Here is an 8635-nt window from a genome sequence, read left to right as displayed (position 1 = left end):
TGTATGTATGTATGTATGTATATATTAGATATAGATAGTAAAAAATACAAGTGCTTCAATATTAACGGATTTTTTTTATTTTGTATTAATAATATGAATGTGTATGGTGTGACTATTATTATATTCATGGGGTAGCGTGAAACCCATACGGGTCATACAGCGCTTGGTGTGGGGAAAATGGAAGGCATTCAGGCTTGATTTAAGGAAGAGTTGGTCCAATTCCTTACGTGACAAGCCCCTTCGGGAGCATCGAGGAACCTTCCTTGAGATGTATGGTGTGAGAGGCAGCTAGTATTACCATTACACAGTACACAGGCTTCACTAGTCACAGTATTTTAATTAACATGTAGAACTCTCATTAAGTAGCCTTTACAAACGAACAAGAAAACTCTTGTGGTAAAAATGGGGTGTAGGGTTGGGGTGGGTGCTGGAATAAACGTGAGGAGACACCCCAATAACTTATCATCCCTTCCCCCACCATAACATACCCGTAGTGGAAGGTTGGACGATATCACCAACAACTTACTGAACTTACACTCACACGCTCAGATTTTATTATCCTATACATTAGGGAGGTACCAAAGAATCGCCGAGTATCGGTTAATTATGAAGGTATTGGTATGGGTAAAAATATTGGTATCGTCCCATCCTTATTACATATGAAACCTATCCTGTGTTACATGACACGGAAACTTTTAGTTAGCATTTGTTCCCACTATGTAGTCTAACCTAGAGTAGAGGAGCAGCACACTGCCGATGTTCAAAACCGCAAGAACGACCTTACTCTCATCCTCGAGCGGTAGGGCTAAAAGGACAACCTCGTCCTCATGAGTGCCACGTGAATGACCTCCCCTCATCCACGAGGGACAATGCCACAAAAACGACCTTGCCCTCATCCTGTCACAAAGGCCGTTCCCCCTCTCCCCACCCTTCACAATGACGAACTATTTACAAACTACGACATAAGAGATACGTTTTAGTTGTGATTTGATTATGGTTCAAGAAGGACCGAAACGTCGTTTAAAATTTTATGTCTAGATTGTGGATTAATTGTGAATTGTTGCAGGTATTGTTCCACGGTATCGTGACTTACTTTACTAAGAGATACAGGAGGTAGGCACAAGACGCTTGAGCAGTTTTTTCCAACATGTTGACATCTATCAACATAAAATTACCAGTGAAGGTGTTTGTAAGCTGCACGAACAAAATCCCCGTGTGAGCGATGATTGCATTAACATAATTTTTATCTCCTCTCGAGGCCAGTGTAGACATGACACAGTTACTTCCTCTAGCTGTGACTTCACTTGTTTCCCTTCATCCCCTACGTCACATCACTTCATTTTGTATAAACATCTTCCTCTCTTGTGTCTATTTTATGCTTATGGAAACATTAATTTCAGACCGAAATATAAAGTGCTCATTCATCTATTTTTTTTTCTACAGTTCTGCCACTAGTGTGTGTATATGTATACATACCGTCTAGTGATCACTTCTATCACACTGCTTTAACCGTCAAATCATATTTATGTAAGATAGGTAGGCAGACACCACCTCGTTCACTTTTCATTGCCCACCCCATCTCCTTTCTCACTATCTTTTTTTTACTTCACCTTCCCATTCCTTATTTCACCTCCATCTTCCCATTCCTTACTTCACCTCCATCTTCCCACTCCTTACTTCACCTCCATCTTCCCATTCCTTACTTCACCTCCATCTTCCCATTCCTTACTTCACCTCCATCTTCCCACTCCTTACTTCACCTCCATCTTCCCATTCCTTATTTCACCTCCATCTTCCCATTCCTTACTTCACCTCCATCTTCCCACTCCTTACTTCACCTCCATCTTCCCATTCCTTACTTCACCTCCATCTTCCCATTCTTAACTTCACCTACATCCTCTTTTCTCACTACCCCTCCATCTCTCCCTTCCTCACTACTCTATCTCCCTCTCCCCTTCCTCGCTACCCTTAATCTCCTCCCTATAATCTTGTATCTTTGCGTAGCTACTGCTATCACCCTTACAACATACAAACACAGGATATACTCCTAGTTTGTACTCTATATCTGGTTTTCTTCCACTCTCTCATGCACTTCTTTCAACTGAGTTTTGGTAATCATTTCTACACCGCGCCTTCTTCAGTTAAAACTATCCTTCCCTTTTTTAACACACCAGCCATCTTCCACCGAGGTAACCTGAAAAAGAAAAAAAAAACACTTTCACCACCAATCATTCCAACACTGTCTACTCAGCGGCGCGCCGACATTACCATTCAGATGCCCCTCCAACTACAAATATCCCCACCCCTCCTTCAGAGTGCAGGCACCCAAGTCCGGTTAACGGTTTCCCCGAATCTCTTCATAAATGTTACCTTGCTCATATTCCAACAGCGCGTCAAGTTACAAAAAAACACTTGCCTCCACCTACTCCTATCTAACACGTTAACATACACCTGTTGGATGTTCAAGCCCCTCCCATACCCTGCCTTTCCTCCACTACAGATTTATGCACCTTCCAAGTCATCATATTTTGTTCCATACTCTCTAAATGTCCATATCACCTCGATAACCCTTCCTCTGGCCTTTTACTAACTCCGCACTTCCTAATCTTTAACTACGAATTCTCTGCATGATATTCACACCACACATATATCCACACCACACGATATATCCACTGCCTCCTCTGCAATATTTAAAAACCACGCTTCACACCCATACAAGTGTTGGCATCACTATACTCTGATACATTCACCTTTCTGCCTTTTGTTGTTTCAATAAGTTTCCCTCCACACGTTTTCTTATAGCTGGGGAGATATGAACACGCCAGTTAGTGTGCGTGGTGTGAGAAAGGACACATGTTTACAGTTTTTTAGCACAGCAATAGAGGCTGTAAACAGGATAATGAGGAACATGACAACAACCCAACATAAAACACAGGGGAAACAACACACGCTAAAATCCCTTCACTAAAGCTCTTATTGCATCTTAACCCAGTGTAAGGGAAACTACGCACCTAAGTAAGATTCATAAATTTTGAGTAATTACTATTATTTTATTACTGATATTTCCAAGAAACTCAAACGTAGCTGCTGAGATAAGTCGGTTTTCTTAGGCTGTCACTACACAACATATCAAATTCACAACACAATATAGTTTTCCCTCCATGGGTTCAATGCGCATTGCTTCAAGCGCGTATCAGATATATTAAGTTGTAACACAGTGTGCAGCAAGGATGTGCCAAGACTGAGGTATCATTGTAACACACACTTAGTTAACTGAGCCAACACCTGGCTTGCCTTGAGACGATGCCACCTGTCACCTCCCAAAGTGTCGTACCGTGACATCATCCTCCAACAGGTACACAAACCATTTATTACAGAGTTGAAAAGGCCACAAATGCAGTAGTATGCCATGCTTTACTGACAACATTTCGCCCACACAATGGATTTTATCAGGTCATAAACAGATCTGATACGTTCAAAACGCATGAAAAACGTGCTCATTTATATGTTGCTTGAGCCCACCCTGACACTGCATTGCCAATCATATGATGGCGTTTTTAAAGGTATATTTATTTGTAGTTAAGTATATATTGTAAGGCTTTATATCTTTTTGTATTGTAGGGAATGCTCGAAAACTGACGCCGAGATCCGCGTTAAGAAAATGAACGCTGTTAATGGAGTCAAGGCTGCAACCTATTTAAACATCTCTGCCATACCTAAGTCATCCGCTTACGTTATTTCATTACTGGCGGTTAAATATACGTGAATGTAGGTAACTTTAATGTAAACAATGAATAACAAAAACCTCTTTAGCCCAGACAAAAATTATATATTAATTATTTTACGGTAAGTGACTACAATTAACCTAAATTTAAGTCAGCGCCAATTACTATATTACAACGAGAGAAGGATAACGTCTGGCAGCGGGATATGCAACGTCGTGGCTTGAAGCGTTACAAACCACCCGGTCATTACGATGGTGCGAGAAGGCAACTTTTACCTGCACCAATTCATTATTTATTTATTTATTTATATTTATTTATTAACAATTTGAGCACACATACAGAGGTACAAAAAAATACAGATAAGAGCAGCATGCCAAAGCCACTTATACTATGCATAACATTACGGGCTGGCTTAAAATTAACTTAAGATTAACTAAGCAATGATGAAATCAGTGATAAAACATTAATGTAAACAGATTACTATAAAGCACAAGTGAGTATTACAAAGACAGGTCATATGGTTGCATGCATTGTCGTACATTCAGTAGAATGGAGTATTCTGTTAGGTAGTGTATTTAAAAAATAATAAAGTTAGATTGGGTTTTAGGTTTAACATTTATGTGATATAATTGTGAGAAACATTTAAGATATACAATTTATAAGGTTCAGTTATTCAGTATTTATTTGGTTTTGGGTGAGTAAGTGATCTTTGAGAAGAGACTTGAATTTATAAACAGGTAGTGTTTCTTTTATATTTACAGGTAATGAATTCCAGATTTCAGGGCCTTTTATGTGCATTGAGTTTTTGCATAGTGTGAGATGGACACGAGGAACATCAAAGAGTGATCTATGCCTTGTGTTATGGTCATGTGTTCTGTTGAGGTTGGCAAGGAGATGTTTGAGGGGAGGGTTAATATCAGAGTTAAGTGTTCTATGTATGTAATAGGTGCAGTAATAAGTATGGATGTTTAGTATGGTGAGTAGGTTTAGTGTATTGAATATTGGTGGAGTGTGCTGCCTGTAGTGAGAATTTGTTATCATTCTAACTGCAGCCTTTTGTTGGGTAATTAGTGGTCTGAGATGGTTACTTGTTGTTGAGCCCCATGCACAAATTCCATAGGTGAGATAGGGGTAAATAAGAGAGTGATATAGGGCCAGGAGGGCTGACTGTGGAGCATAGTACCGTATCTTCGATAGTATGCCTACAGTCTTGGAAATTTTCTTAGAAATTTGTTGTATATGTGTATGAAATTTGAGTCTATTATCAAGGTGGATTCCTAAGAATTTTCCCTCTGTTAGCTTTGTGATAGGTGATCCGTTTATCATTATGTTAAGAGGGACATCTGTAGCTCTGTTACCAAACTGAATGAAGTAGGTTTTGTCAATGTTTAGTGTAAGTTTGTTAGTCCTCATACAGGTAGATATTTTCTGTAATTCGGTATTTACAGTATTGGCTAGCGTGACTGGGCTCGGGTGGGAGAAGACGTATGTAGTGTCATCTGCAAATAGTGTGGGTTTGAGTAATTGCGAAGCATTTGGTAGGTCATTTATGTATAGGAGAAAGAGAAGAGGGCCAAGGACACTTCCCTGTGGGACACCAACTGTAATTGGTTGTGCAGAAGAGTTTGCCCCATTTGCATACACATATTGGCTTCTGTTGCTGAGGTATGACTTGAGGTAGTTGAGGGAGTGCCCTCTTATACCATAGTGTGACAATTTTACGTGGAGCAAGTCATGGTCAACTGTATCAAAAGCTTTACGTAAGTCAATGAAGATCCCCAGTGGGACTTCTTTTTTCTCTATTGCAGTGTATATATGTTCTAGCATGTTTATAATAGCATCATTAGTATTTTTATTAGGCCTGAATCCAAATTGGCAGGGGTTGAGTATGTTTTGGGAGATAAGGTAGGAGTAGATTCGTTTATGAATTAATTTTTCGAAGATTTTTGAGAGAGGGTGTAAGTTGGATATTGGCCTATAGTTATTCAACTCTGTTTGGTCTCCTCCTTTGTGGATCGGGGTGACCCTTGCTATTTTGAGTACTGTAGGGAAGGTGGAGGATTCAATGGATTTGTTAAAGAGTGTTGAAATGATTGGTGATAGCACTTGTGACACTTTTTTGTATATAAAGGGTGGTAAGGTATTTAAATCTCCTGCCTTGTTTTTTAGTGTGTTGATAATAAGGGAGACTTCGTATGGGTTAGTCGGAGCTAGGAACAGTGTGTTCGGGTAGTTGCCAGTGAGGTAGTCATTTGGTGGGGTATCTGAGCTTGGGATTTTATTGGCAAGGTTTTGTCCTATAGTGGAGAAGAAATCATTGAGTCTGTTTGCTGTTTCTGTTGGTGGGAGTTGGGGTTCATCTGATTTTGCTAATTTTATTTCGCTATTTCGTGATATCTTTTTTGTTCCTAGAATTTCTGATAGGGTTTTCCAGGTCTTTTTTATATCACCTCGTAAGTTGGATAATCTGTTCTCATAATACAATTTTTTTGCCCTTCTTATCAGGCTGGTTAGGATTGACGAGTAACGTTTTGTTTGGTCTCTGGTTATGTGACCCATTCTGTACTGTTTTTCATATTGGTGTTTTGTATTTATGGATTTGAGAATGCTGGGTGTTAGCCAGGGACTGTTCAGTCTCTTAGCTGTCATCTGTTTAGTTTTTTTAGGGCAGTGCTTGTTATAGAGGTATTGGGTCTTTTTTAGAAAATTATTAATACATTCGTCAATATCTGTATAGATTTCTAGCTCAGTGTGCCAGTCAATGTTTGCTACTGCTGTTGTGAAGTTATTAATGGCTGCCTCATTGTGAAGTCTGAAGGTGACTTTAGTAGTGTCTTGGGGTAATTTACCAAGAGTTGTTATGAGGAAAGTAGGGTAGTGGTCTGTGGTATTATCTGTAATTATGCCTGATTTTAAAGGGGATATGGTGTTGGTCCAGATGTGGTCAAGTAGGGAAACACTAGTCTCTGTAACTCTTGTAGGTTTTGTTACTGTTGGTAGCAACATACAGTTACTCATTGTGTTTGTGAATTCAGTAACGTGTGGGTCCTGGTCTTGCAGGAGATTTATATTGAAGTCACCTGAGAGTAGTAAGTGATCTTTGTTCATGCGTGCATCAGTTATCATACTTCCTAGGTTTTGACTAAATTGGCTAATGTTTGACTGTGGAACTCTGTAGATGTTTATCAATGTGAGAGGTTTTTGCAGGTATTTGGATTTGAATTTGGCTATTATATATTCCCCATGTTCATCCCTTGTGCAAGTATTAGTGATACATTCTAGTTGGTCTGAGTAGTATATAGCTGTGCCACCCCCTTGTTGGTCTGGCCTACAGTTGTGTATGGCTGTGTAACCAGGAATGGCATAGACATCTGTACTATCAGGCTTTAGCCAGGTTTCAGTTAGTGTAATGATGGACATATTGGCATGTAAGGAATTTAGTAATGCTATGAGGTCATCGTAATGCTTGCTTAAAGATCTGATATTGTAGTTAAAGATAGTTATGTTGTTGTTGGCACTGAGAAGTGCCTTTGATTGTTCTGCAGTGTAGTAATTACAGTAACTGTTTGATTCATTTAAGTCATTAAATAAGAGGTTTGTATCAGGATCAATGCTTGTAATCATAAGATTTGTAGTGAATCTATAGTTAGAATTAAGTATAAAACAAAGTAAAAAGTCTTAAGCTAAAAAATAGCAACTGAATTATTTAACAAATGTAAAATAATGAGCTAAGGTAGTTTTTTTTTTAAGCTAAAATAAAGGAGACAATATAAAAGGGACTAATACAAATAAAGTGATGATCAAATAATGGAGCTTGGGAATATGATAATAGGTAGTACTATAAAGGTAATTCTTTAAAGTTAGAATTATAGTATAAAATTATAATATAAAAGGGACTAATATAAGTTGTGGTGAACTATAAAGTGGTAATCAAATAAATGAGCTTTGGAATATAATGCCAAAATTGTGAACTTATTCTACTTTAGCACCTGAGAATAGCACCTTGATTATTTTAACAATTGTGAATATATAAACTAGGGTAGTTATATAAAGCTAAAATAAAGGAGAAAATATATAAGGGACTAAAATTAAGTAATGGTAAACAAAGTTAAATGGACAGATAGTCACTATGAAATAATATTGGTTTAGGAGTAAGATCTGATTTGTAATATTAAATAAATTGAGCAGTTTATTGCACAATAAAAGTAAAAAAAAATGAGGTAGTTGGTACTAGCTAGCAAAAGATAGTTTTGGTACTTGCAAAAAAGTAATTAGAATATACACTAATTGCATACACAATGAAAAGTGACTAAAAAACAAGTAGTGATAAACAGGTAAGAATAATGAATATTAATTTGGAGTAAGATTTGACTTGTAATTTAAAATTATGAGCAATTAATAGCAGTAAGAAAGAAGTATAAAGTACTGGAGGTAGTTGGCATTAGCTAGTGATGAAAAATAATAAAAATAATAATGTACAATATAATAGTAACGTACACTATATGCACCACACGTATATATGTATTAAGGGCACTTATCTAATCTGTTACAGAAATGTCAGCTTTTCTAAGGAAGGTAGAGAAATCGTGTTCGTTTGAGATGGTATATTGTTGTCCTGTTGATGTTTTCCTTACTAGTATTTTCCCATCTCGCGTGAAACACTGATGTATTTTGTTTTCCTGTTTAAGTTTTCTCAGCCTGAACAGAAGGTTTTGACGTTTTTTTGTTAGACACTCATTTATGTACACTCCATTTTTCATTGTAATTGCTGATTTAATTAGGTCCTTTCTTTTATCGTATGAATGAAGTCTGATCATTATACTGTGTTTACTTCCTGGTTTTCCTAACAAACGTGTTTCTTTGATTTCATTGTTTTGCACGATGACTTGTACGTGGTTCTGTATTATCCT

This window comes from Cherax quadricarinatus, chromosome 46, assembly GCF_038502225.1.
Source record: "Cherax quadricarinatus isolate ZL_2023a chromosome 46, ASM3850222v1, whole genome shotgun sequence".
Classification (NCBI taxonomy): Eukaryota; Metazoa; Arthropoda; class Malacostraca; order Decapoda; family Parastacidae; genus Cherax; species Cherax quadricarinatus.
The sequence above is the reverse complement of the archived record's forward strand: the minus strand, read 5'-3'. Positions refer to the sequence as shown.